The sequence below is a fragment of the Marmota flaviventris genome, chromosome 4, assembly GCF_047511675.1.
Source record: "Marmota flaviventris isolate mMarFla1 chromosome 4, mMarFla1.hap1, whole genome shotgun sequence".
Taxonomy (NCBI): Eukaryota; Metazoa; Chordata; class Mammalia; order Rodentia; family Sciuridae; genus Marmota; species Marmota flaviventris.
In genome coordinates, this window is record NC_092501.1 from 53,977,070 (window position 1) to 54,004,709 (window position 27,640).

At 46.4% G+C, this 27,640-nt stretch overlaps 1 protein-coding gene and 1 pseudogene across 1 annotated transcript in view; both read right to left on the reverse strand.

The window, feature by feature from the left end:
• Positions 1-12,781, reverse strand: part of Hk1 (hexokinase 1) — an 87,144-nt gene extending 74,363 nt beyond the window's left edge. Inside the window, exon 1 of the mRNA XM_071611211.1 lies at positions 12,761-12,781. The gene's annotated coding sequence lies outside the window, so the exon portion shown is untranslated. The remainder of the gene's footprint in view (positions 1-12,760) is intronic.
• LOC114089418 (small ribosomal subunit protein uS17-like) lies at positions 10,158-10,683 on the reverse strand (annotated as a pseudogene).
• Positions 12,782-27,640: the final 14,859 nt, after the last annotated feature.

Genomic DNA, 27,640 nt, shown 5'->3' on the forward strand with positions numbered 1-27,640 from the left:
CTCTTTGAGGATAGAAGATTATGTTTTGCTCATTGCTATGGCTTTCTTACCTCGCCCAGTTCTGGCACTACTCAACCGCCTGAAATGAGCCAAGGATGGTGATAGAGTATTACCCTCACCCAGTGCCCAGCTGGCACCATTTCCCTGGCCCCCTTACAACCCTTAGACAGAGTTGGGGAGCAGCTGATCCTGCACACAGCCAGCTACCTGCAAGATGTTCTGCTCACAGAACATCTTCCCCTCCAGGGAAGACAGGAGGTGCCTATGCTTTATCTTCCCTGACCTTCAGAGAAGAAGCTGCTTCCCAAGGTGACTAACAGCTCCCCAGCCCCTGCATGCAGCAGGCCCCAAGGCCTAGAAATATTTCCTAAGATACATCTCTAGGGCTGACCCGCAGCTGCCTCCCAATCCCCATTCCTCCTCTTCCTGGCCAGAAATATGACAAGAGCCTTCTAGCTGTCCTCCCTGATTCCTGGCTTCCCGCCATCCAAGCCATTCCAAGCTCCAGACCACATTAATCCTGCTAAAAAGGAGCCTAATGACACCATGCCCCTGCCCACAAGCCCTCCCTGGCCCCCTGCTTCCTGATGGAGCCAATTTAAACATCTGAGGCATTCAGTAATCTGACTCCACTCTTGCCCACTTATCTTTTCCTTCACCCTTTGCCATATAGCAAGACCACTTCCCACTGTCCTTGGCACTCATGGCGCCCATTCCATTTGTGCCTCTACTCATATTTCCCTCCTCACCCTGCCTTCTCCACTCACCTGTGCCTGAGGAGGAGTCTCCTCCCTAAGGTCCAGCTAACCCACCTTCCCCAGAAATCCTCCCCTAACTCACCTCAGCCTCCCAGGCCTCCCCGCCTCCACAGGGCACACTCGGGCTGTGTTCAGAGTCCATCCAAATAGAGACCAAAGCTCTTCTTTGCAGACAAGTAGCCTGAGACAAAGCTGGTGGGCCATCTTGCCCAGTGTCAGATTATGGTAGCGTTTGGAGCCAGGACTCAAACCCAGTTCTGATGCCTAGCCAGTGCTGTCTGTCCTCCCCTGCACCAGGCAGCCTGAGCCCCAGATAAATAACACTGAGTCATGACCGCCTGCCTGATAGAGGTGACTGTCTTCTGGGGGGCTGGTCTTATCGACCCCAATCAGACCACTTCCAGTGCTGTGTCCCCTCTTTATCAAACCAGTGGTCACCTCATGCATGTCTCTTCTGTTTGCCATTACCCAGCTCTTAAACCCAACTTTCCACTATCACTCCCTGGACCCACAGGAAGACCTCAATGTAAAGGGAGTCTGTAGTTCCCTCTCCCTCCAGAGGGCCTTCTCCTTTCCCTCAAGTCCCATGAACTCTCAGTTCATGTACTATGGTTCCCCTTGTACAAGCTGGGGGAAGGCTCAAATGGTCCCAGCCTGCTACCCCAGGAAATACACCTGCCTGGAAGACATTGCAAGCTGCACTTGAAGAATGTCTCTACTGCTTCCCATCTGGCCCATAGCACCAGGAATGTTACTCCAAAAATGACCTCCAGCAGATCAAAGTTGGACCCCCAGCACCTGGGAGCACACTGGAACAGCAGTAATGTTTGCACAAGGTTGACAGTTTACAGAGCAGTTTCGCATTTATTGCCTCATTTCTCCTGATAACAGCCTGGTGAGGTTAGAAGGGCAAATATCATTATCCACACTTAATCAATCAATGAGGTATGGAAGGTAGCAAGCTTGTTTAAGGTCTCGAAGAGAGAACAAGAAAAATGAAGGCCCGGGCCTACACCACTCCACATCTTGGAATCCTGGCCCTGTAGGACAGTCATGCACAGTACATCCTACAGGGACCTGACCCAGCATTTCTGGGAGTTAGATCAGGGGTTTTCTGCCTGGCTGCACTAGAGTCACCTGCAGACCTTTTCCAAACGTGAATACCCAAGAAAATACTGAAGCCAGAGAAAATGACTGGATTGATCTGGGCGGCTATGATATTCAAATATCAGTTTATCAAGTTTCTTGTGAGATTCAGGAATGAGAAATGGTGACTTAGACCCTGACTTTGGGACTAACATCTGGAAGAAGATTTTTGGTGTTTTTTTTTAAAAGATCAGTTTTTTAAAAACTTTTTTTAACATTTATTTTTTAGGTGTAGATGGAGACAACACAATGCCTTTTATTTTTATGTGGTGCTGAGGATCGAACCCCCAGTCCCACCCCTTTTAGGCGAGCGTTATACCGCTGAGCCACAGTCCCAGCCCCCCCCCTTTTTTTTAGGTACTAAGGATTGAACCCAGGGGCACTTAACCACCGAGCCACATCCCCAGTCCTTTTTAGTATTTTATTTAGAGAAAGGGTCTGGCTGAGTTGCTGAGGCTGACCTTGTCTCAGTCTCCAGAGCCACTGGAATTATAGGCGTGCATCACCAAGCCTGGCTGAAAGAAGATTCTAAAATGAATTGACCTGTACTGCTCTTAGCAACCTCCCTAGGATGAAGCTGCAGATGCCTCCCCCAAGTCTTGGTGGCTCTGCAGGTCCCTAGCACAGTGAGTGGAAGTTCATTCAACTTCTGATTATCTGCTTTGTAGCTATTCTGCTCCCTACAGGGGGCCGGCGTGGAGGCCCAGGCCACCAGCCCCCAGAGTGGCTTGAGTTGCAGTATCACATTGTCAGGCTGCCTCCTTCCTGCTTTCATTCCCCTAAAGGTCTGCCCTCCAACATTGTAAAAGGGCTAAGAAACTGGCAACCCCCAGGTTTAAAAGTGTGGCCCGCACTATCTTATTTGGCCCATCTATACTTTATACATATGAGTGTACAAGGAAAAATTAGAAGATTTTACTTTAAAACCCAGGTGTCTGGCATCTCGGGTCCAGCCACACAGGACCTGTGCCAGCAATTGTATAGCAACATTGAGCTGGAGCTGAGAGCCACAGCCGGCTTCAGACAGGGCAGCAGCCTGCGCTAGCACACCCGAGCCACCTGCTTCACTGATTCACCCTGCTGGCCGGCCCTGTGAGGCATTCCCATGCTCAGCTCCTGACGACTGGAATTTCCAGGGGAAAGGCCTCAGGTATATAGGGCAGGGGTTACGATCAAGAAAGAGAGGGGAGGGCTGGGGCTGTAGCTCAGTGGTAGACCACCTGCCTTGCACATATGAGCCCCTGGGTTAGATCCTCAGCACCAGATAAAAATAAATAAAGATTGTGTCCATCTACAACACACACACACACACACACACACACACACACACATATATATATATATACTAAGAGAGGCAAATAGGGCATAAAATTGAGATTTTGCACCCAGATCTTGGGCCCTAGGCACCTCTCTGGCTCTTCTCCCCAGTCACCAGCCCTCTCCAGTGTCAGAAAGACCCAGAGCTGCTGCCCCTTTCTCCACTCTGACCCATTCGCCAGGCTTGAAACAGGCCCTGACCCCCAGATACCTTTCTCAGCTTCTGTCCCAAGGAGGCTTCCACTCCCCTTTAGAGATAAAAGCCCCTCAGGGAACTCAGAGACAGGCCCAGTCCCACTCTATCACTTTCCAAACATCTCATCCTCATTCCATTGCTGTCGACCCTGACAAACCTTCTAGGCCTAGAGAACTGGGACCTGGCACAGGAAGAGTTAACCAGACTGCTGAGGCCTTTCTGGGCTCAGACCTGCTCCTTATCTCAGGCTGGCTCCTGCCCCAAAGAAAGCCCATATCTCATTGGACCACAGCAATCTCAAATCACCCTGCTGGCCACCGTGAGTCTCCTGGGACACTTCTCCCCAGAGCCCATGTGGGACAGAACACCTCCACTCCCACAAAGGCCTCCTGTTCTTAGAATTAGCACCCAAATAGTAAGCACTGGTTAGTGTTCACCCCCAGGATCCACACCTGTCCCTGAGCAGGGTTCCTGGACCATGGGAGTTCACAGGCCAGCACCCAAAGAATCAGGAGTTGACGTTTTATTCTGCTCAGAAAGGATTGTTTTTTGGGGGGGCTGAGGATATAGCTCAGTTGGTAGAGCACTTGCCTCACATACACAATCCCCAGCACCATAAAAAAAAAGGATTTTTTTGGCGGGGGGCCGGGGGGACTGAGAATTGAACTCAGGGGCACTGAGCCACTGAGCCACCTCCCCAGCCCTCTTTTGTAATTTTATTTAGAGACAGGGTCTCACTGAGTTGCCTAGCACCTCGCTTTTGCTGAGGCTGGCTTTGAACTCACAATCCTCCTACCTCAGCCTCCGGAGCTGCTGGGATTACAGGAGTGCACCACTGCGCCAGGGAAGGACTCTTTTTAAAGTTATAATTTCCATATCCTACCCTCCATAATTTTCTTAAGAGAAAAAAGATGTTATAATTCAGAGGAGTAAAAATGATTGCTTTTAAAATTAAATACTTTTGGTGTTATGATAACAGCTAGTACTTGGGTAGGCTGTACTATATACCAGGTGTTGTTCTAAGTTCTTCTTTGGGGTTGGAAGTGCAGCTCAGTGGTAGAACATGTGCTTAGCATGTGCATAGCCCTGGGTTCAATAAATACTTCACTTATAGTAATTTGCTGGAGCCTTGTTATGTTTTTCATATGAAATGTCCCCCACAGGCTCGTGTGTTGAAAGCTTGGTCCCCAATGCAGCAGTGTTTGGAACAGTGTTTAGAGCTTGTAGGAAGTGACTGGATCAGGAAGGCTCTGATCTCATTGATGGATTAAGCCACTGCGTTCATGGATGAATGGACTCTTGGGAGGTGGTGGAAACTGTAAGGTGTGGGGCCTAGTTGGAGGAAGTAGGTCACTGGGGGTGTGTCCTGGAAGGGTGTATCTTGTTCCAAGCACACACTCCTCACCCACCCTCACTTTTTGCTTCCTGGTTACCATGAGTGAGCAGCTCTGCCCCCCTCCCACATGATCCCCACTATGTTGTTCTGCTTTGACAAAGGTAGAGTGACTATGGCCTGAAACCCCTGAAACCATGAGCCAAAATAAATCTTTCCTCTCAAGGATAAAGAAAATGTGGTACATATGCAAAATGGAATATTACTCAGCCATAAAGAAGAATGAAATGATGCTATTTGCCAGTAAATAGATGGATTATCATGCCAAGTGAAATAAGCCAATCCCCAAAAAACAAAGGCCAAATGTTCTCTCTCATATGCAAATATTAACATACAATAAGGGGGTGGAATAGAAGTTCATTGCATTAGACAAAGGGGAATGAGGGAAGGGAGGGAGATGGGAGTGGAAGACAGTAGAATAGATCAGACATAACTTTCCTATGTTACATGTGCACACACGATCAGTGTAACTCCACATCACATACAGCCTCAAGAAGGGAAGTTATACTCCACGTATGCATATATCAGAATATACTCTATTCACATATATATCTAAAAAGAACAAAAATATTTTTTTAAAGCTGTTTTTCTCAGGTATTTCTTCACAGTAACAGAAGATCCAACTACCCCACGCCTTAAAACAACCCAATGAGGTAGATACTAGCAGTATCAGATTTGACAAATGAGAGCCAGGGAGGTTAAATGACTTCTCCAAGGTCACACGGCTACTAAGTAGAATATCTGCAATTGGAGCCAAGCAATCTGGCTCCAGACCACGCTGCTTTCCAACAAGGTGAAGTATTTATTACACAATATTATTCTTATTTTTCTCATTTTACTGAGACTTGGTGAAACCTCAGTCATAGATGGGTCCAGGGACCTGCATGGAGAGCCTGTCACCTAGGGGACAGGGTCATGGTTTAGTTAGATTTGTAAAGGCTGGCCAGTGGATCCTGGCTCTGCAGCTCTCTTGTAAAGGGCATTCTCAAACCAAGCAGGGAGGCAGATCTGCATGGCGGGGGGCTACACATGGGCTCCGGAAGCCATTGCCCCTCTTGGCAGAGTTGGGAGGAGACAACTGGCTTCAGCTGATTCCGCTGAGGTGGCTGAGTGACCCTGCTCTGCCACTGTCTTCTCAATGTGTCCTTCCCAAAGAATCAAGAGCTTCCGCCTCCATTCCTCTCCCAAATTCTTGACTCGTATTTCCAAATGTCTCTGAACCCCAACTCTCTTCTACCCACAGGAAGAGTTTGTGAAGCCCCTGCCCTGTGCTTCCCTAGTGCCTAGAATGCTGGGCGTGAACAAGCAGAGAGTGCCTGCCCACATTCTGGTGGGGAGAGAGGCAGTGAGCAGATCACTAATTAAATACACATTAGGCCAGACACTGGGAGGAAGACTAATGCAGGGTGTAGCCGATACAGTTATGTCCCATAATGTCCATTTCCACTTTAACCCAACTAAAAAATGCACCTATTTTTAGCTGAATTCAGAATAAGTTTCCCAGAATAAGGACCACATTTCCAGCCTCCCCTGCAGCTAGATATGGGCACGTAGCCAAGTTCTGGCCAAAGATGAAAGTGAGTGTGTCTCATGGTAGCTTCTGGAAGCCTGCCCTCAGACACAGCTACGGTGCAGCCTCCCTCTTGTCATTCCTCCTTCCTCCCAGCCGAAGTACAAACCCAGGGGCCACAGAGCCAGCAACCCCATTAGATTATGACATAACCTTGGGAAAGGCAGCCACACCGAATAAAGCAACGAGATAAAGGAGAAGGATCCTGCACCCCTGTCACCATGGTGTCCCAGGAAACTCCCAAACCTCCGGACTTCTGAAATTCGAGAGAAAAATAACTTCCAATGTGTTTCTTCACTTGCTCTTTTGGGGTTTTCTGTTTCTGCCAGCCAGATCTAATCCTTGCTGATATACAAGTGGAACGAATACAGGGTAAAGGTATCATTTTAGCCAGAATCGACAGGGAGGGCGTCTCTGAGGATGTGACATTTGAGTAGAAACTAGAATAAAATGAGGAAGGACGCCACACAAAACCTGAGCGTCCAGGCAGAACTATGTGCCAGGCACCCAGACTGGATACCTGAGCATCGTCTCCCAGCTCCTTCCTCTCAAAGTCCACGTCTAATCTGTTACCAAATCCTGCTGGTTCTACCTAGCAAAGTCAGCCTGGGGGTGTGGCCCTGGGGGAGAGCACTTTTTAGCACTCACGGGACATGGACACACACACACACACACACACACACACGGTAATTTTAGATTACCAGACTGGGTCCTAAAACCAATGACAAGTGTACTGATAAAAGGTAGACCAAAAGACACAGGGAGAAAAAGAAGATATTCGAAAAAAAGAATGAGCTCAGCAGCCCCAGCAAGGAACTATTGGAACCATTAGAAGCAGAAAAGGAAAAAAAGGATTTTCCCCTAGAGCCTGCAGAGGGTGCACGGCCCTGCAGCCACCTTGATCTTGAACTTCTGGCCTCCAGAACTGTGCAACAAGAAATTTCCATTGTTTCAAGCCACCAGATTTGTGCTAATTTGTTATGGCAGCCCTAGGAAATCAATCATTCTCCCCTAGCCCGGCTATGGAACTTATTTTTAGGAATCTTGTTTTAATCATACGTCAAATATTGTAATCATGCCACTCAAGGATAGCATATTTATCCCCAGCAGCTCAGGAGGCTAGGCAGGAGGATCTCAAGTTCAAAGTCAACTTCAGCAACTTAGACCCTATGTCAAAATAAAAAATAAAAAGGACTGGGGATGTGGCTCAGTGGTTAAGCACCTCTGGGTTAAATCCCTGGTACCAAAATAATAATAATTAAGAAGAAGAATATTTTTTGTAACTATCAGTGCATACTATTGTACTAATATATGTTATAAATACAGCTAAAATATAAACATGAAAACAAGTGAGAGAGACAGGAGTATAAAATAATATAACAAGTTTGAGACTGGCTGTTTCTAATAAGGTTAAAATGCACATATTACCACATGATCCAGCGATTCCACTCATCTATTTACCTGAAATAATGAGATCTTTTTTAGGATTTTTCCATGTCATAGCTGAACTTCATTTTTTTTTTTTTTGGTAAGTAATATTATATTGTACAGATGTACCACAATTTATTAATTCAAAGATTTGTATACATGTTCATAGCAGCTTTATTAGTAATAGTTCAGAACTAGATACGATCTAAATGGCCATGAACAGGTTAGGAGATATGCAAACTGGGGTATATCCATACAATGAAATAGTTCTCAGCTATAAAAAGGAATGCTTTGGGGAACTGTAATATTTTTATTGAGATGTAATTCACATATCACATAATTTACTTTTTTTTTTTTTTAAGGAAATCATTATGTTGCCCAGACTGTTCTTAAACTCCTGGACTCAAGCATTCTCCTGCCTTAGCCTCCGGAGTAGCCAGGACTATAGGTATGAACCATCACACAGCTAATTCACTCATTTAAAGTGCAGATACAGAATTGTGATATTACCACAACAATCAATTTTAGAACATTTTCATCTCCAAAATGTACATGTTAGCTATCACCTCCCAAACTCTTATACTCCCTAGACCTAGGCCAACCCTAACTCACTTTCTGTCTCTATAGATTTGCCTATTCTGGATATTTCATAGAAATAGAAAGACTCATATGATATGTGATCTTTTGTAACTGACTTCTTTTACTTAGCATAATATTTTTAAGGTTTATTCAGATAGTAATATGTATTGGAACTTCACTCTTTTTTAATGCCAAATAATATTCCATTGTGTTGACATAACACTATTTACTTATCCATTCGTATTGGACAGATGGACATTTGGCTGTGTTCACTCTTTGTGTTCTTGTGGTGTTGTATTAATTTTCTAGGGCTTCTATAACAAAATCCAACAGACTGGGTGGCTTAAATAACAGAGATGTACTGAATCACAGTTCTAGAGGCTAGAAGTCCAAGATCAAAGTGTGGGCAGATTCTGACACCTATCTTCTTGGCTATTAATGGCTGCCTTCTTCCCATGGTCTTTTCTCTGCAGGTACCTATATAGATGAGGTCTCTCTGTCCAAATTTCCTTTTTTTTTTTTTTTTTTTTAAGCAAGCAAGCAGCAGCAGGTTTTCTGCAAAATCAACAGCAACAGACCTTTTTGAAGAAAAGGGGCACAGAGCCAGGAGTTCCCAAATCTCCTCTTCTGATGAGGAAACCAGTCAAATTGGACTAGGGTTCACCTGAAGACCTCATTTTAACTTAATTGCCTCTGTTAAGAACTTCTGTCCAAATACCAATACATTCTCAAGTACAAGGGGCTAAGACTTCAACATTGTGAATTTGGAAGGGGCCCGGGTTCCACCCACAATAGTTAATAAGAGATTGAGAAACCACAGCCTAATTCAAGGTCACAAAGATCAACACCTACATTTTTCTTGAAGAATTTCATAATTTTAGCTCTTCATCTAGGATTCAGTAGGGAGTCAGCTTCAGTCTTCTACATGTGGCTACTCAATCTTCCCAGGACCATTGATGAAGACTCTACTTGGTCCCATTGAAACATTTTCACATGCTTATTAAAAAAAAAAAAAAAAAAATCTTTTGAAGCTGGGTACTGTGGTGCATGCCTGTAATCCCAGAGGCTCAGGAGGCTGAGGCAGGAGGATTGCAAAATCAAAGCCAGCCTCAGCAAATTAGCAAGGCCCTAAGCAGATCAGTTAAACCCTTTCTCAAAATAAAAAATAAACGAGGACTAGAGATGTGGCTCAGGGGTTAAGCACCCCTGGATTCAATCCCTGGTATTAAAAAAAAATCTTTTGACCATAAATGTAAGATTTATTTTAAAAGTCTCAGTTCTAATCCATTGATCTGTGTCTATTCTTAAGCCAGTACCACACCGTCTTGATTAGTTTCATACATTTTAAAATTAGGAAATGTGGGTTCTCTAACTTTGTTTCTATTCAAGATTATTCTGGATAGTTTGAATCCCTTCCAATTATATAGGAATTTCAGGAGCAAAGAAGCAGATGGGCTCTTGACAGGGACTGAGTCAAATCTGTAGATCAGTTTGGAGAGTATTGCCATGGTAGGAATAGTAAGTTTTCCAATCCATGAATATGGGATGTCTATTTATTTAGATCTTTATTTTCTTTCAATAATATTTTGTGGTTTTCAGAGTGAAATTTTTTCACTTCTTTTATTTATTCCTAAGTGGTTTTAGTTTTTTGGTTTATTCTCTGTTTTTTTGTGGGGTTTTTTTTTTACGCTGTTTGTAAATTGAATCGTTTTCTTTTTTTTTTTTTTTTTAATTGAATTACAAGATAAGTTTATTTTGCTTTGGAGGGTGGGCAGGCATCCAGTCTTAGAACTTCTGGAACTGCTTCTTGGTGCCAGCTGCCTTGGTGACCTTGAGTACACTGAAGCGCACCGTCTTGCTCAAAGGCCTGCACTCGCCAACTGTGACGATGTCACCAATCTGGACGTCCCTGAAGCAGGGGGACAGGTGCACAGACATATTCTTGTGGCGCTTCTCAAACCGATTGTATTTGCGGATGTAGTGGAGATAGTCCGGCGGATCACAATGGTCCTTTGCATCTTCATCTTGGTCACCACACCAGACAGGATCCGCCCTCGGATGGAAACATTACCAGTGGAAGGGCACTTCTTGTCAATGTAGGTGCCCTCAATGGCCTCTTTTGGTGTCTTGAAGCCCAGACCAATATTTTTGTAGTATCGAGGGAGTTTCTCCTTCCCAGTTTCTCCTAGCAGGACCCTCTTCTTGTTTTGAAAGATGGTCGGCTGCTTTTGGTAGGCACGCTCTGTCTGAATGTCCGCCATCTTCCCGGCTGCCTGAAAAAAAAGAGAGCGACGGAAGCGTCCGGGTTTCCTTATTGATTGCGCAGGGGCTGTAGAGGAAGTGACGAAAGGGGCAGGGTCACACGGCTTTGGGCGGTGCCTGGAGAGCGACTCTGATTGACAGGCGGCTTTAACCAAGCTTGTGCATCGGAAACTGCAAGTGGGCGGCCATGATGGTGAAAGACTCCGGGAGCCGGAAGTGTGCATCTCGTTTTCTTAATTTCATTGTTGGCCTGTTCATTTCAAGTGTATAGAAGTACAATTATTTTTAAATATTGATCTTGTATCTTGCAACTTTGCTGAACTTGTTTATTAGTTTAGGAGGGTTTTTTTGTGGATATGTTGGGGTTTTTCTATTTACAATATCATGGAGGAATGGAACTATGGATAAGTACAGCAACATAAAAAGATTAAAACAGGGTATAAGAGCGTATACTATAAAGGACCCATTACATTTACATGCAGTTCAAGAATATGGGGTCTGGGGGTGTAGCTCAGTGGTACGGTGGGTACTTAGCATGGATGAGTCCCTCAGTTTGATCCCCAGCAAAAAAATAAGACTGTCACAAAAAAATAAAAAGTATTGAAGATGCTGCGCCATAGTAGAGTACCCCGGGTCCAGTCCCCAATACTAAAATAAATAAATGAAGTAAATTAAATTGAAACTGGCAACAGGGTATGGTAATACTTCCTCCCTCTCCTAAATGGATCCTCTGGTACACCTCGCACTCTGGGGCCCGCTGGCCGCTCCAGCGCATGCGCCTTGACTCAGCTGAACCGCAAACCTTTATTAACCACATGATTCCTCATTCTAGAAGATCTTTAGGCCCCAACAATAGAGTTCCTTACTGGTCAGCCAATCCCCTCCATCCAACTGCCTCGGCCCCTCCCATGTCCAGCCATCCTGCCCAGGCTCCACTTCTCATTTGCAGCTCTCCGCTTGGACTGCCCTTCCTGGCCTGGCCAATGTCTCCTCCTGTTTTCAAACCCTCTGTAAATCTCATCACCTCCATCCAGCCTTCCCTGCCTCCCAAGGAGGATCGGTTGCTCCTTCTCCTGGCTCTGTGTTATAACCATTTTGTCTTTTCATGTTGAGCTTCATTTCTCAGCCATGAATCCTTAGAGGCCGAGAACTAGAATCTTATCATTTCAAAAGAACAGTATAGTGGCCCAGTGGGTGGAATGAGGCGGTGACCGATCCAGACCCAGCCTTGGGCCTCACCTAGGAACCAGGTGATGGACCCAGGTGCAGGGGAAAGTGAGAGTTACTGGAGTTTTCTCCTGCGTCACCTTCACATGAAGGAGCCGCCTCAGATACACTCCACTACACGCAATTTTATTTTCATTTTCATTTTTTAATTTTCCATGGAACAGGAGATTGAACTCAGGGCGCTCTACTATGGAGCTATATACCCAGCCCTTTTTATTTTTCATTTTGAGACGGGGTCCTGCTACATTTCCCAGACGGGCTTGAACTTGTGATCCTCCTGCCCCAGCCTTCCAAGGAGCTGGAATCTATCACAGGCACGCGCCACCAACCCTGGCTGCTGCTGCTGCATGACATTTTAAAGACATCGTAAGGTGTCTGCTCGGGGAATGGGAGGGAGGCATGGGAAACTCTGATTTCTACCACATGGGATATGTCAGCCCAGGTCAAGGAAGGATCCGGAACTTGTCCTTGTTGACCCAGAGAGGGGATGAGTGCCAAGTTCCTGGCCTGCCTGCTTCTCCACAAGGGAAAACAAAGAGGGGAGAAGCCTTTCTTCATTGTCCCCACAATCTGCCCAACAAATCCTTAGGCTGGCAGCTCTGGGGTAGGAGGGCCCTGTATTCAGCATTTTGATTCCAACAAAGAGCTAAGAAAGGGCCCTTGTAACAAAAGCCACTTCGGAAAGCACCTGCACTGTGGAGGTGGTTACCAGGAGGGGCGGAGTTGGAGGTAAGAGCTACTCCTCACTCAAGGGGATCCATTGCAGGTCCGTGTAGTGGGCCTACAACCATTATCAGAATTCCCAAAGTCAATTGCCATGCCGTTATCTATCTTTTACAGAGAACATTCCAGAAGGAAATGAAAAACACATTTAGACTTCTTACCTTAACTTCAGTAAGTGGGGGCCGTATTTGCATTTCAACTGCTACAGCCTTAAAGAGAGACAGAACAGGATGAGTGTTACAAAGGCATCTGAGCAGCTTGCTTCTGTGCTCCTAACTAGCCACGCACACCACCGAGAGAGGAAAAACAATCACAGCAGCCTTGGAGCGTCCACACAAATTCTAACGTGATCAATGATTGTCTGGATGAAATGCAACAGAGCTCAGCAATGTCTAATTAATGCCTTAATTCACACAAGCATTTATCAGGTGCTTACAAATGTATCGGGCACTGCACTAGGCAATAGAGATTCAAAGATGAAAAATAACTGGTTCAGCCCTTAGGGAGCCCACACCCAGTCCACTAGGGGAGACAGATGTGCAGACAGGTACAGCTCCTGCTAGCTAGACCTGGAGATGGGAGTACAGGGGGCTGATTCCTGCCCAACCATAGGCCCCCACCCTGTCCCCAAGATTGCAGGATGCAATGCTCCCAAATAAGCATGAAGTTAAGCAGTGACCAGTTCTTGCTGGGATCTGGGGAAACATGGGTCAGCATCCTGCCCCTTCATAACTTCTCTTGCCTCACAAAATTGTGGAAGCTGCTGGGATCCAGAGAAGAGCCCACATGAATTTCTTTGTGATGGTAGCTGAAGGCCTAGAGATGGTACAGTGAACTACAGTAGAAACTATTGTAGAAAATGGCCACAATAGCCAGGTGCGGTGGCACACACCTGTAATCCCAGCAATTCAGGAGGCTGAGGCAGAAGATTGCAAGTTCAAGGCCAACCTGGGCAACTTAGCAAGACCCTGTCCCAAAATAAAAAAAAGGACTGGTGAGGTGGCTCAGTAGTAAAGTTCCTGTGCGTTCAACACCCAATATCCCCCTGCCAAAAAAAAAAAATGGCTACAATATTCTCCTTCCTGAACCCGCCCTCTGGAATGACTCTGGGATTGGCCAAATGACTTGCTTTGGCCAACAGGACAATAACATGATACAAGCCAAGGCTTGAAAAATTCTCATGTGCTTTGAGGCTTGTCCCGTCTTGCGATTCTTGGGACTCTTACAACCAACCCACGAAAGAGGCCCAGCTAGGCTGCTGCAGGGTGTGTGGCCAGTGACCCACATTGCTTCATCACATCTGCCCATCAACAGTCAATTGCCAGGCATGTCAAAGAAGCCACAGACCTCAAGCTGACGCAACATGAGCCCAGCTGACAGTAAGTGGGGCAGAAAAGAGCCATCTCCGTTGAGATCAGTCCAAATTGCCAACTCAAGATTTGGGGTAAAGTGTTGCACCTTTAAGCCACTGCGTAGTAGGGTGATTTATTACACAGCAAAGCTAACTGATACAAAGGGCGATTTCAAAGTCGAAAGCAGAAATGATAGCACAGACACATGTTGGAGAGAGCTTCCTCCTGCCATATCCCCCAAATTCAAATGCAAGTGGGTCTATATAGAGCTGGACTCACTGGTTGCTGGAATAATTCATGGAAAAGGAAGCCTAGACCTAACAACTGAGGTGAACTGAGGCTGTAACCTCAGGGACAGGTGAGTCCCAGCGCTCCTGCCGAAAGTACATGCTGGAACAGCTGGCTGAGGCTGGGGATCAAGCTGTCATTTGCCACTGAGTACCAAAGATGACTCTGAGGAGCACAGAGATGATCAACACCCCAACATGAGGAACCTGCCAGGCAGGGAGGGGTCGAAAAGATAAATGAAAAAGCTCAGTGATGGAGGCTGGGATTGTGGCTCAGTGGCAGAGCGCTTGCATTGCACATGTGAGGCACTGGGTTTGATTCTCAGCACCACATAAAAATAAACAAATAAAATAAAGGTCCATTGACAACTAAAAAAAATATATTTAAAAAAAAAAAAAAAAGCTCAGTGATACAGTCAAGTCACATCTCCAGCAAGGAGTATTTGGGGACATTCATGTGGCCAGCATGCCTGCTTTGGAGGCAGCGGAAGCCAAATCAACCTTGTCTAGGGAAGGAGAGACCAGTTGATGTGCTTGAGCCCGGCCCAAGTCTTCCACCCCCACCAGCAAAGGGAATGTGGGTCTTGGTCCCAACCAATCCCTGGACAGCTAGAGACAGACTTTCTGGGGAGCTCCAAGCTGGAACAGATATAGCCCAAATTCAAGTATATTAGTCCTGATGAGGGGCTTCAAGGGCTTCTGCTCTTAACTTGGAGATCTTGCAGAACTCCGCTGACGCTCTCCATGCATCCCTGCAGTTGTCTCTGCAGCATGAGGGAAGAAAAATCAGAGGGATAAAGGCAATTATGAAAATTGAGCTGGGCGCTAGGGCACACACCTGTAATCCCAGGTACTTGGGAGGCTGAGGCAGGAGGATTGCAAGTTCGAGGCCAGCCTGGGCAATTTAGAGAGACCCTGTCTCAAAATAAATAAAAATAAAAAAGGGCTGAGGATGGAGCTCAGTGGTAGAGCAGCTGTCTAACAAGCATCAAGGCCCTGGGGCTTGACACAAAGACACTTAGAAGAAAAACTGAATGGACCACGTAATTTTTGACCTTTCTTTAGACTAAGAGCAAGAATTTAATACACAGAGCACAACATTGCTCAGTTCGGACCAACCCAAACATATCTGTGCTTGGGAAAATAGGGTAGAATAAAATGTCTCACCTTCAACCATGACTCTACTGTGGAATTAGGAAGAACATGGTCTTGGGATCAGAGATACATGAGTTTTTGTCCTGGGTCTGTACCTAACCAGGTGCACAACCCCAGGCAAGTAATTTAACCTCTCTAAGCCTCAGTTTCCTCATCTATTAAGTGGGAATGATACTACTTCATAGGGACTTTGTGACCATTCAGAGACCGTATAGAGTGAAGTGATCCACACCCCTTGGGGACTGATTTAGGACTCCCCCACAATACCAAAATTCACAGATGCTCAAGTCTCTTATACAAAATGGCATAGTATTTGCTTATAACATGCACATCCTCCCACAGACTTTGGATTACTTACAATACCTAACACAATGTGATGCTCTGTAAATAGTTGTTAGACTGTATTATTCAGGAAAGAATGGCATCCTTACGTCATCTGTAAAGATGAAAACTTTTTTCTGGATATTTTCAATCCACCCTTGGTCGAATCCATGAATATGGAGCCCATGAATACAGAAGGCCGACTGTACACTTGACAAATGGCCCAGCTCCAGTCAAGATGGCCAAAGCAGGGGCATGGGGCAACAAGGACCCCAGCCTACCCTGGGCTACTTGAGGGACCAAACTGATTTTCAGTGCCTGGGTTTCCACCTCGTATCTGAGATCCCAGAAGCCCATGTTCCTCTTCGGACCTGCCCAGACCCACAGATTGACACTCAACCAGTGCCCAAGCCTGCTGACTGCCACATGGCGCCTGGGACACAGGCTGCTTTGTGCCACCTCTCCAAGGCTGGCCGCCTGCTTTAAACTCTCAGTGGCATTCTGCTTAGGACTGGCAAAGCCAGGCAGGGGCACAGGAAGGGGACAGTGGGGGTCCTGAGAGGTGGCAGTGACATCCCAAACAATCATGGTGGTTTGGAAATACGCCTCCTTTCCCTGAGAGGGCAAAACTTCTTTCTTCAGAGGTCCAATGGCCAAGGGGAATCTTTAGATTTGTATATTTAGTGACCTCCACACCCGCTTGTACACCGAGCTGGGCTGGGGCTGGGGCTCGGTGGTAGAGCACATTCGAGGCCCTGGGTTGATCCTCAGCACCACATAAAAATAAAATAAAGGTATTGACAACTACAACTAAGAAAAAAAAAAAAAAACACGCAGGTGCCTTAGATTCCATGAGTGAGAATAAAATGAGATCGAGAGCTTCCATCTAGGCCCGAGAAACAGCAAGAAATTCAATTCTCTAAAGCCAGGGAGAATTCGGGCTGGACTTTACAAAGCCTTTCTCAGAGGTGACAAACACGGGCATTTTTAAAATTAACTAATTGATTAGTTAATTATTATTATTATCTATGCGCGTGCGTGGTACCGGGATCGAACCCAGGGGTACTTAACCACTGAGCCACATCCCCAGCCCTTTTTTATATTTTATTTATAGACAGGGTCTCACTAAGTTGCATAGGCCCTTGCTAAGTTGCTGAGGATGGCTTTGAACTCACGATCCTTCTTCCTCAGCCTCCTGAGCCACTGGGATTACAGATGTGCGTCACTGCTCGTGTCCGGCTATTTATCCTTCATTTTTTCAAACAGTATCCACTATATAGCCCAGGCTGGCCCTCTACCGCTGAACTACAGATCCAGCCTTATAAATTTTAAATTTTGAGACAGGTCTTACTAAATTGCTCAGCCTGGCCTTAAACTTGCAATCCTCCTGCCTCAGTCTCCTAAATTGCTGGGATTATGGGCATGTACCCTAGAGCCCCACTCAAGGGGGCATTTTAAATCACTCTGCGAGACCGAAGGGAACTTTCCTCTGTTCCTAACCCCCTCACCTCAGGTCCAAAGCAGCTTCTTGAGTTGTATGTCTATTTTCTGAGGCTAATAAAAATCAAATTTTTCCCACAAGGGCTGACCAGGGTAGTCTTCACAAAACTCAGTGGTGGTTCTGAGAGGGTTCTCAGTAAGTGCCAACTGGCACACGCCTGTAATCCCAGCAACTGGGGAGGCTGAGGCAGGAGAACTGCAAGTCTGAGGCCAGCCTCAGCAACTTAGGGAGACCATGTCTCAAAATAAAAAATTAAAAGGGTTGGGAATGTGGCTCAGTGATAAAAAGGATCAATCTTCAGTACCAAAAAAAAGAAAAAGAAAAAGAAAAAATATGCCAATCCTGTGCTATTCCTGGGGCTTATATCACACTTCAGACTTTCTAACCTGGAAGGAAAAGTCTGTAGTCCTTGCTCCATGGGGCCCATCTGCAGTACAGATCAATTGAAAATGAGCCAGCTACTCGGAGGAACAGTTTATCCTGTCACCATTTTGAGGCTGGTGACAATAGGAAAAACTTCAACCTTTAGGGGAGAAGCAAACATCTCTCAAAGACCTAACAATGGACTTCTGCTCTTACACAGCAATGGAAAATTCTGCCAGGGGGTCCTCTGAAGACAGGGAAAGCCCGGCTCCCATCATCAGCAAACGTTCTCGAGGAGCATAACTGTCTAAGAAGCCATTACCAGGAGGGCTACGTGGGCTGCCCGTGGTCAGGAACCTCGTGGCCCAGGTGGGACTTGAACCTGCACTGAGAGCTAGGGGCTGGGTCTAAGAGGCTCCCGCCTGCCCCACAGCTTTCCTGCTGTGCACTTGGTCTGGGTTTTCCCTCCTCTGAGATGGATCCCAACACAAGGCCCCGCTAGAGAGGGTGCAGAGCAGGTCATGGCTTCTCTGGGGAGCCAGAGAAGAGCTGGGGGAGCTTACCTGTCCTCGCTGGCAGTTCTGGCCCATGGTGGGGACGCAGCCGCTGTGCCAGGTCCTTTCCTGTCCTGTTCTCAGTAGCAGGGTCTCCAAGGCCTGGAGGAAGGTCAAGTTCAAGGGGCAGGTCAGGGTCTCCGAAGCCTTGTCCTCACCAACGGAGAAACTAAAAACCCTGATACTGAGGACCAAAGACAGAGTATGGGTCCCTGTTTCTAGAAGCATCCATAAACCCAGGTAAAATGCCACAAGGTTTCTAGTGAGATATTATTCTAGAAGAAACTCTCTGGGTTGGGATTGTGGCTCAGCGGAGTAGTGCTCGCCTAGCACAAACCCAGGAGGGGCCCTGGGTTCGATTCTCAATGCCACATAGAAATAAATAAATAAAACAAAGGGATTGTGTCTGACTACAACTAAAAAATAAATATTTAAAGCAAAAAAAAGAAAAAGAAACTCTCTGTCCTGTCCTATCATCACAATCACAGCCTCCTCTGCTTCCTGGGGAGGAAACCCAATAGAAATGGAAACGAGCAGAGGCACCTTCAAGAGGCCAAAATTTCAGAAGGGTCGGCTTTGTATGTCTCACCCCCCACACTGTCTGTCTAATTTAAACAAACAGGGCAGGGAGAAATTTAGGATAAAATCTTGTTTATTACTACAAAAGGAATGCATAGTCATCATTTAGAAAAAGAAGAAAACATAGACAAGTAATTTAAAAATTAAAATCACATTTACTTCTATAGAAATAAGATCTACTAAAAATTTAGCATATGTCCTTCTTTGTATTTTTCTCTGGATAACTACATGTTGATAACAGCCCAAAAGAAGAAGCAGTCTGGCACTGTGCCCCACACCTGTGATCCCAGCCACTTGCAGTCTGAGGCAGGAAGATCAAAAATTCAACTCCAGCCTCAGCAACTTGATAAGACCCTGCCTCAAAATAAATAAATAGATAGATAGATAGATAGAGCCCAGCACAGTGGTGCAGATCTATAATTCCAGCAATTCCAGAGGCTGAGGCAGGAAGATTGAAAGTTCAAGGTCAGCCTCAGGAACATAGTGAGACCATAGCTCAAAATTTTAAAAACAAATAAATGAACAATCTACAGCTGTAGCTCAAGGTGAAAGGCCCTGGGTTCAATCCCCAGTACCTAAATAAATAAATAAACACACACATACGTGGGTCTGAGGATGTAGCTCAGTGGTAGAGTGCCCTAGGTTCAATCCCTATCACTAAAAAAAAAAAAAAAAAAAAAAAAGGTAGAACCACAGGGCACTTTATTTCAGTTTATTACTGAATGTATATAAAGTTATTAGAATATTTAGAGGTGAACAACCATTATAGCTATCTAATTCTAGAAAACGTTCACCCCCCTACCTCTCAGCAGGCACCCCTAGAGCAATCCTCCCCTGATCTGTATAACCACTCATCTGTTTTCAGCGTCTGTGGATTTGCCTGTGCCAGACATATCCTCCAAGCGCAATCATAAATGGATATAATCTGGAAATAGCTAAAATACATGAATTGAGAAATGTGCCTGCAAAAATCTTTTCCCGATGGCACGCAAGACCAAACGAATTGGAAGGCTGAAGCCTGGTTCTGTCCCTGGTTCTAGATCAACTTCCTCTACAGAGCTCTGATGGAGGCCCCTCCAGCGCCATCAGCGGTGCCAATCAAATCCCAGTAGCTGGCCCAGTCCAAAGCAGAGCATATATACCCAGCGTGCTTTGCCACTTACGATTTAACTCTGTTTTTATGAAAAGACATTCTCCTAACTACGCAAGATAGGCTTAAAATTTCCATGGATTCCGCACACGCTCTTACCTTCCTTTCTGAGTGCCAGAGGTTCCCCAGCCCAGTTCAAACTCTAAGCACTTTACAGAGAATCAAATTACCCTTTTCTCATTGGTACTGATGTCCTAAAAGCCCCGCGGGCCTGTAGGATGACAGAGAAGAAGTGTCCCCTTTCTTTTTCCTCTGCTTATGACCTGCTGTTACCCAGGAGACAGGAGTGGGGGAAAGGAAGGAACCTTGGGGACATACCCGAGGCACTCTTTTGGGAGGTCACTCAATGCACTTGGTCTAGAGATCCTGTTGAAGGGCAGGGGAACATTTCCCCTGGTCACCCCATGAGTGGTAGGTACCCCATGTTCCATTCTGCACACACACCCCCGCTTCTTGCTGGGAGCAGGCATTTCCCATGGCTCCTATTGCCCTGGGACCTCTTCCGTCCTCTCTCTGGGGCTGGCAAGGTTCTCTCTAGAACTGTGCTCCTCATTCTTTCTCCCTGGACCTAAAATATCTGTGTAAGCCAGGTGTTGCTCAAACCAAGTGCCACCCTTCCAAAACATTCTGACATAGGTACTGTTATTATGCAGTTCAGATGCTTCATTTCTTGGGTCATTTGCTTGAATTTAGAGATCTTGATATTTCAGCCTTTTTTTTTTTTTTTTGTACCAAGGATTGTACCCAAGGGTGCTTAACCACTGAGCCACATCCCCAGCCATTTTATATATATTTTTTTTTTTTTTTTTTTTTGAGACAAGTTCTCATTAAGTTGCTTAGGGCCTCACTAAATTGCTGAGACTGGCCTTGAACTTGAAATCTTCCTGCCTCAGCCATTGGGATTACAGGCCTGCTACTGGGTTGGCGTATATCAGCATTTTAATAACAGAGAAATCTACAATTCGTTAGCCTTTTAATGGCTGAATTTCTTGTTCATTTCCAGTTATGGCCAGCAGACCATTCAGTGAACGTGCTCCCTTGGCCTTAAGGACCCACCAGGAGGTAATTTCAGATTGCATTCCTAGAGTGCTTCCTGTCAGGTATGCCCTAAACTTCCTCAGGCACAAGACCCCTCATAAGCACCATTATCCCCATTTTAGAAATGAGGAAGCTAAGGCTCAAAGAGGTCAAGCGACTTCCTAAGCCATATAGGTGGTAAGTAGCAAGCCTGAGAGTTGAAATCAGGCTGGTTCCGACTCCCACGTCTTAAAAAACTGTACTACACTGTCCCTCAATAACAGAGCATCTATTCAGATACCGAGGTCAATAGAGAAGGACAGATGGGGACTCAGGGAAGAGAGGCTTTCACAACCAAACAAGCTGTGATGAAAACCAGCGCAGCACCTGCCTTTAAAAAACCATATTAAAAATGGCATTGGTAGGGGCTGGGGCTGGGGCTCAGTGGTAGAGCACTTGCCTAGCATGTGTGAGGCACTGGGTTCGATTCTCAGCACCACATAAAAATAAATAAATAAAATAAAGGTATTGTGTCCATCTACAACTAAAAAAATTACAGGTGCACACCTGTAATCCCAGGGACTCAGGGGGCCAAGGCAAGAGGATTTTGAGCTCCAGGCCAGCCTCAGCAACTCAGCAAGACCCTAAGCAACTCAGTGAGACCCTGTCTCAAAAGAAAAAGGGCTGGGGCTAGGGACATGGCTCAGCCATAAAGCACCCTTGCGTTCAAGCCCTAGGCCCCGGCCCTCCCCACAAAAAGGGCATCAGTCCAGTTAACTGTAGCAAGTTCAGGTCCATTTCAAATTACTGTGTTTGTTAACTCTGGGAAAGTGCTTCCCCCCTCTGGGCCTCATGAGTAAAATACATGGATTTTTATTTTATTTTTTGGTGGTACTGGGGATGGCACCCAGTGATTCAGGCACTCTCAGCAAGCACTCCACCACTGAGCTACATCCCTGACCCATTTTTAATTGTTTAAATTTTGTTTTGAGACAGAGTCTCACCTGTTGCCCAGGCTGGCCTCAAACTTGCAATCCTCCTGCTTCGGCCTCTCTAGTCACTGGGATTACAGATGCGCCACCACACCCAGCTCTCCACGGTTTTGAATGCCGGGATCTACCCTTTCAGAGCCTGAGGCTTGAGCATCTCTTTCTTCATCTTATTTTACATGGGACAGGAAGCTACTTAATGCCAAAGGCCAGAACAGGTGGCCTACAGTGGGAGTGAGACCACCAAGGTGTTTAGCCCTAGCCCAGGCCCCAGCCACTTGCCTTGGGTTAACTTGAGTCACCTCTGCCGGCTCCTCACTTGGGCTCACTCCCGTTTTTCCAAAAGGACCACATAGGCTGTCCTTGTAACCCGACCGGGATTCTTGGCCCGAGGTGCGTGGGGGTGTGCAGGCTCTGGTCTCCCTCGGGAACAATGCTCTGGGTGACAGTTCTTTAGACGCTTAGTTGGAGTCTTGAGAACAGAAAGAGACAAAAGATGCATTTGTCATAAAATCTAGAGTTACCAAAGGACCGGAAGGGGCAGGGCCTGCATCGCGTCCTGTGGAAACAAGGGCACAGGCCTTGGCTGTTATGTGGGCCTCGTGGGCAGAGGCCAGGGCACTTGGGTGCCCTTGACATTCAGACAGTGCTTTCTGGTTATCAAGTTCTGAGTCCCACTGGAACCTCACAGGAACCCTGGGTAGAGGGGGAGGGAATGGTTGCAGTGGTCAGGACGATGACATGAAGATAGATGGTGACAACAGTAGCAGCTCCCGTGCAGGGAGCCTTCGCGGGCTCCAGGCGCTGTGCTGGGAAGCCGAGATCACTTTGTGGACAGGGAACAGAAGGAAGCTTGAAGGAAATCCGTTCCCGTGCCCACTGGGTTTGAACTCACGTCTCTGCAGCCCTGGAACCTTGACTATTTTCTGGATGCTAGATTTTGAGCTGCTAAGCAGCTCAGAGTAATAAAACCAGCCCAGGTTTTAAGATCTGTAGAGAATGGTGGCCCACACCTGGGATCACCGTGGCTCAGGAGGCTGAGGCCAGTCCCAAGGCAGCCTCAGCAACTTAGCAAGGCCCTAAGCAACTCAGCGAGACCCTGTCTCTAATAAAATACAAAAGAGGGCTGGGGAGGTGGCTCAGTGGTCAAATGCCCCTGGATTCACTCCCCAGTACCAAAATAAATAAAACAGAGTCTGTAAGGAAATGCCCAAGTTGGTGGACAAATTAGAGAAGGAAAGCTCTGGTTGTACCAGATAGAGCTGGGGCAGACCAGGACAAGCCACAAGTTCCAATGAATGTCCTAGGCCACCACATCCTTCTTCCTCCCTCCCCCGCTTCCTTTGTTCTTCCCGGACAGAAAGCTTCCTGTTCCTTTCACCCTCTTTTATGGTGTAAATCCTGGGGGTGACTCACCACCTTCCCCCACTCAGCCACCCCATCTCTTCCCTACTTTTCTTCAATCCTGTGCTCAAGGAGCTTACAGTCTCTGGAGTTGGGAGGTACTAATTCAGACACACCATGAATTACGGGGCAAACTGTGATAGCTGTCATGGAGAATAGGGAACCACAAAAATCTAACCCTGGAAGGCTTCCTGGAGGAAGTGGCTTTGGGACGGGAACATATTGGTCTGGGTCAGAGTTTTCTTTGGCGGCCTCTGAGGCAGGACCAAGGGAGCCCTGATAAAATTTATGAAGAGGACAAAGAAGAGGAAGAGGAGGAGAAAATGTGTGCTGGTACTTACTAATCTGCCCCCTCTAGGTTTAGAAGTTAGGGGAGAGTGGTCTCTGTCCTCTAGGGCACCATTGCCCACGGTGTGGTCCCCACTCCAACAGCAACAGCAACAGCTGGGAACTTGTTGGAAATGCCTTGCCTCTGGCCTAGTCAGTTGAAAACTTTGGAGACAGGCTGTTTTAAGAAGCCACATTCTAGATGCCTACAGACAAGTGGGTTTGCTCATTCAAAGTACCATAGATCCTGTTCTCTTTCACTATGTTCACTGCATGAGAGAGGAATTTATGAATGAGATTCTGGAAGATCTGATACAGGTCAGTAGTTGTAAAGAGAAGCAGAATAAGTTGTTTGATAGGGTGGGGGTAGGGGATAAAGTTCAAGGATTTTAACAATTAACTGCCCAGGGACTAGACTCCAGGAAGTAAACGTTGTTGTTTATTATTACTATTATTATTATTATTATTATTATTATTATTATTATCATCATCATCATCATCATCACTGGGGATTGAATCAAGAGGGGCTTTACCACTGAGCCACACCCCAGGCCTTTTTATTATTTTATTTTGAGACAGGGTGTTGCTTAGTTGGTAGGCTGGCTTCAAACTTGAAACCTTTCTGCCTTAGTCTCCCAAGTCACTGGGATCACAGACATGTGCCACCACACCCGGTTTTATTATTTGAAAACCAAAAAGAACCTAATTGTTACTGCCAGACAAGCCAGGGAACCTGCCCACGTAAGAAAACCAACAAAGGGCGGGTAGAGCACTTGCCTAGCATAAGTGAGGCCCTGGCTTCACCCGCAACACCACCAAGAAAAAACAGAAAACTGGATTTAATGCACTTTGTCTAAAACTGGGGAGAGGCAGCTGATCCTATAGAAGTGATTGCAACCTATAGAAACAAAAGCCAGGAAATAGTCATGTGTAGGGTTAGCTAGGCTGTGCCAGTCGGAGAGAAGGTCACAATTTATGTTTTTCAACCCTTACTGGCGCCCTCTGTGCTTTGGGAGCAGTTTTTCATCTTCCACGGAGATGAAGAAAATAACCAGAAGTTGGAAAAAAACAACTTGGGACTTTTAATTTCAGAGGGGCCTGTTTACACCAGCAGGTGCCATCTCAGTTCCCACCCTCACGATCTTAATCCCTTTGGGCTGCTATAACAAATTACCATCGATGGGGAATGATTTATAAACAACATAGATTTATTGCTCAGAGTTGTGGAGGCTGGGAATCCTAAGGTCACAGGCACAATTGGTGTCTTGTGAGTCCTCTCCCCCCCACCCCCTCCTGTGATGCTAGGCAAGTGCTTTACCCCTGAGGGACACCCCCAGCCCTTTCAGTTTTTTTTGTATGGGGGATAGAACCCAGGGGAACCTAACCACTTAGCCACACTCTCAGCCCTTTTTATCTTTCATTTTGAGACAGGGTCTCATTAAGTTGCTTAGGATCTCGATAAATTGCTGAGGCTGGCCTTGAACTTGTGATCCTCCTGCCTCAGCCTCCTGAGTTGCTGGAATTACTCAGCGCCCCACTGAGCACACGTATCTCATACATGGCAATTTCCGCTGCGTCCTCACATAATGGAAGGCCAAGCAAGCTCTCTGGGATCTCTTTTACTCATGCAGCCTCTGGAAACAAGGGCACAGGCCTTGGCTGTTATGTGGGCCTCCTGGGGAGAGGCCAGGGCACTTGGTAATGACCCTGACGTCATTCACCTCCCAAAGGCTCCCACCTCTAAAAGTCACACTGGAATCAAGTTTCAACATATGAATCTGAGAGGCAAGAGCATAAACATTCAGGCCATAGCCCAGACTGAACTCAGACAAGATCTAGACAGGTGGTCCCTTCCCCTTCAAAGCAGCCTTTACCGAAATTGGAGCTGAAATCTGCCTCCCTCAGCCCTCCCTGCCTCAGCCTTAGTCCTCTGGGTTTTCGCAGAACCCTCTTGTCCTTCTCATGGCTACAGAAGAATGACACCATGCTTACCAGTGGATTTTCATGAAGACACGTCACCAGCCAATCAAAGCATAGAAGAAGAACCCGGATGTTAATTAAAACAAGAATGGAGTGCATGCCTGTAATCCCAGTGTTTTGGGAGGCTGAGGCAGGAGGATGGCGAATTCAAAGCCAGACTCAGCAATGGCGAGGTGCTAAGCAACTCAGTGAGACTCTGTCTCTAAATAAAATGCAATAAAAGGGCTGGGGATGTGGCTCAGTGGCCGAGTGCCCCTGAGTTCAAACCCTGGCACCTGCCCCCCCCCCACACGCAAACACAAAAAAAAGAACAAAAGTGATGGACAGTTGGTGTTCACATGCCCTTTGCTGGGCCAGCTGACAGGGGTTGGCCTTGCAGATTGGTGGGGAAGGACAAATGACCCAACTCTCCAGTGTTGTCCAGATTACTGGCCCCTCTCCCATGTGGTTCATCTTAAGTTTTTCATTCATGACTTGGCTGGCTAGGTAGAAATTTGGGGACCACATACTTAAGCAATCATTTATTTTCATAAGCATTAACTACTTCACAGCTCTAGACCTACTTAGTTTCTGGGGGAACATGTTTCTTGCTTCATCTTGAGGTTCCTCATCACATCCAAACAATTGTATGTTCATGTGTCCATTCGGTTGACTGTTCAGCACACACGGCAACCCCCCCACACACCAGTCCCACCTCTTCCATCTACCTGATCACTAGCCAATTTATTTTCCAAATCGAGAAGCCAGAGTCAGCCCTGAACACATTCTGTTCCCAAGAACATGCTATAAAAGACACGACTCTAGGGCTGGGTTTGAGCTCAATGGCAGAGTGCTTGCCTTGCACATATGAGGCACTGGGTTCCATCCTCAGCACCACATAAAATGAATAAACAAAATAAAGATATGCGTCCAAGTATAACTAAAAAATATAAATAAATAAAGACAGGACTCAAAGGAGGCAAAACAGGCAGAGTCCAAAAAAACAATTAAGTTCTCTTTCAAAGTTGGACATGCATGCTATCCCAACACCCTTCATAACACAAGGAGGAGGACAGAGAGATGACTAGCCCATGTCAGAGAGAGGCCACCTAAAGATCAAGAAGACACACAGCACAGGGCCCTGCCCCTCAGCCTGGTCATCCCACCACCAACCAGATCATCCTCCCAGGCCTCTGAAGTCTCTTAGGGCGCCACCATCTATAAATGACCTCACTTCTTAAGTGGTAATATGGAATCAATAAAAAATTCAAAATAAACTCACTATGAGCCAGTCGTGGTGGTGCACATCTGTAATCCCAACAACTCAGGAGGCTGAGGCAGGAGGATGGCAAGTTCAAAGCCAGCCTCAGCAACTTAGCGAGGCCTTGAGCAACTCAGCAAGACCGTGTCTCTAATAAAATATTAAAAAAGGGCTGGGGATGTGGCTCAGTGGTAAAGCACCCTAGGGTTCAAAAGAGAAAAAAAGAAAGAAAAAAGAAAAGAAACGAAACTTACTATGAAATGGGGCTCTGACCCTTCTTGCTTGAAGATGGTCTTTGGAGCATCACAGTGAACATTCACTCCTCCAAGGCTCCTGGGATCACAGCCTCTCTATTCTCTTGAGGATGCCGGACAAACAAACGATGTGACCACATGAAGTGGCTTCTCACCCTCAAAGTGGCTTCTTGCCCAACACTGGAGAGAGAGCTCATCGTCCCACTGCCTTGTAACAACCTGAGCCAAATCTCGAATTTCTTTTTTTTTTTTTCCCTTAAAAAAAAAGAAAAAAAGACTCCATCCTACCACAACAGTCCATTGAATTCAAGCTTCTTCGCAGAGGTAGCAAAAGACTTCCTAATCTCCAGCAAAAATGCCAGCTATGTGCTCCCACAGGCTTCCAGCCCCGGGAAGCGGAGGGCGGGGACAGGGTTATCACAGGAACTGAGCTACACTTCAATTGTCTTTTGTACAGAAGCCCAGGCGCTGTCCAGCAGTCCAGAGCCTAGCTTCCAACCAGGGCACTCCACCTTCACCCCAAAGCCCTCCCCTCCTCACACGCAGACCAGACAGGAGCCAGAATCTG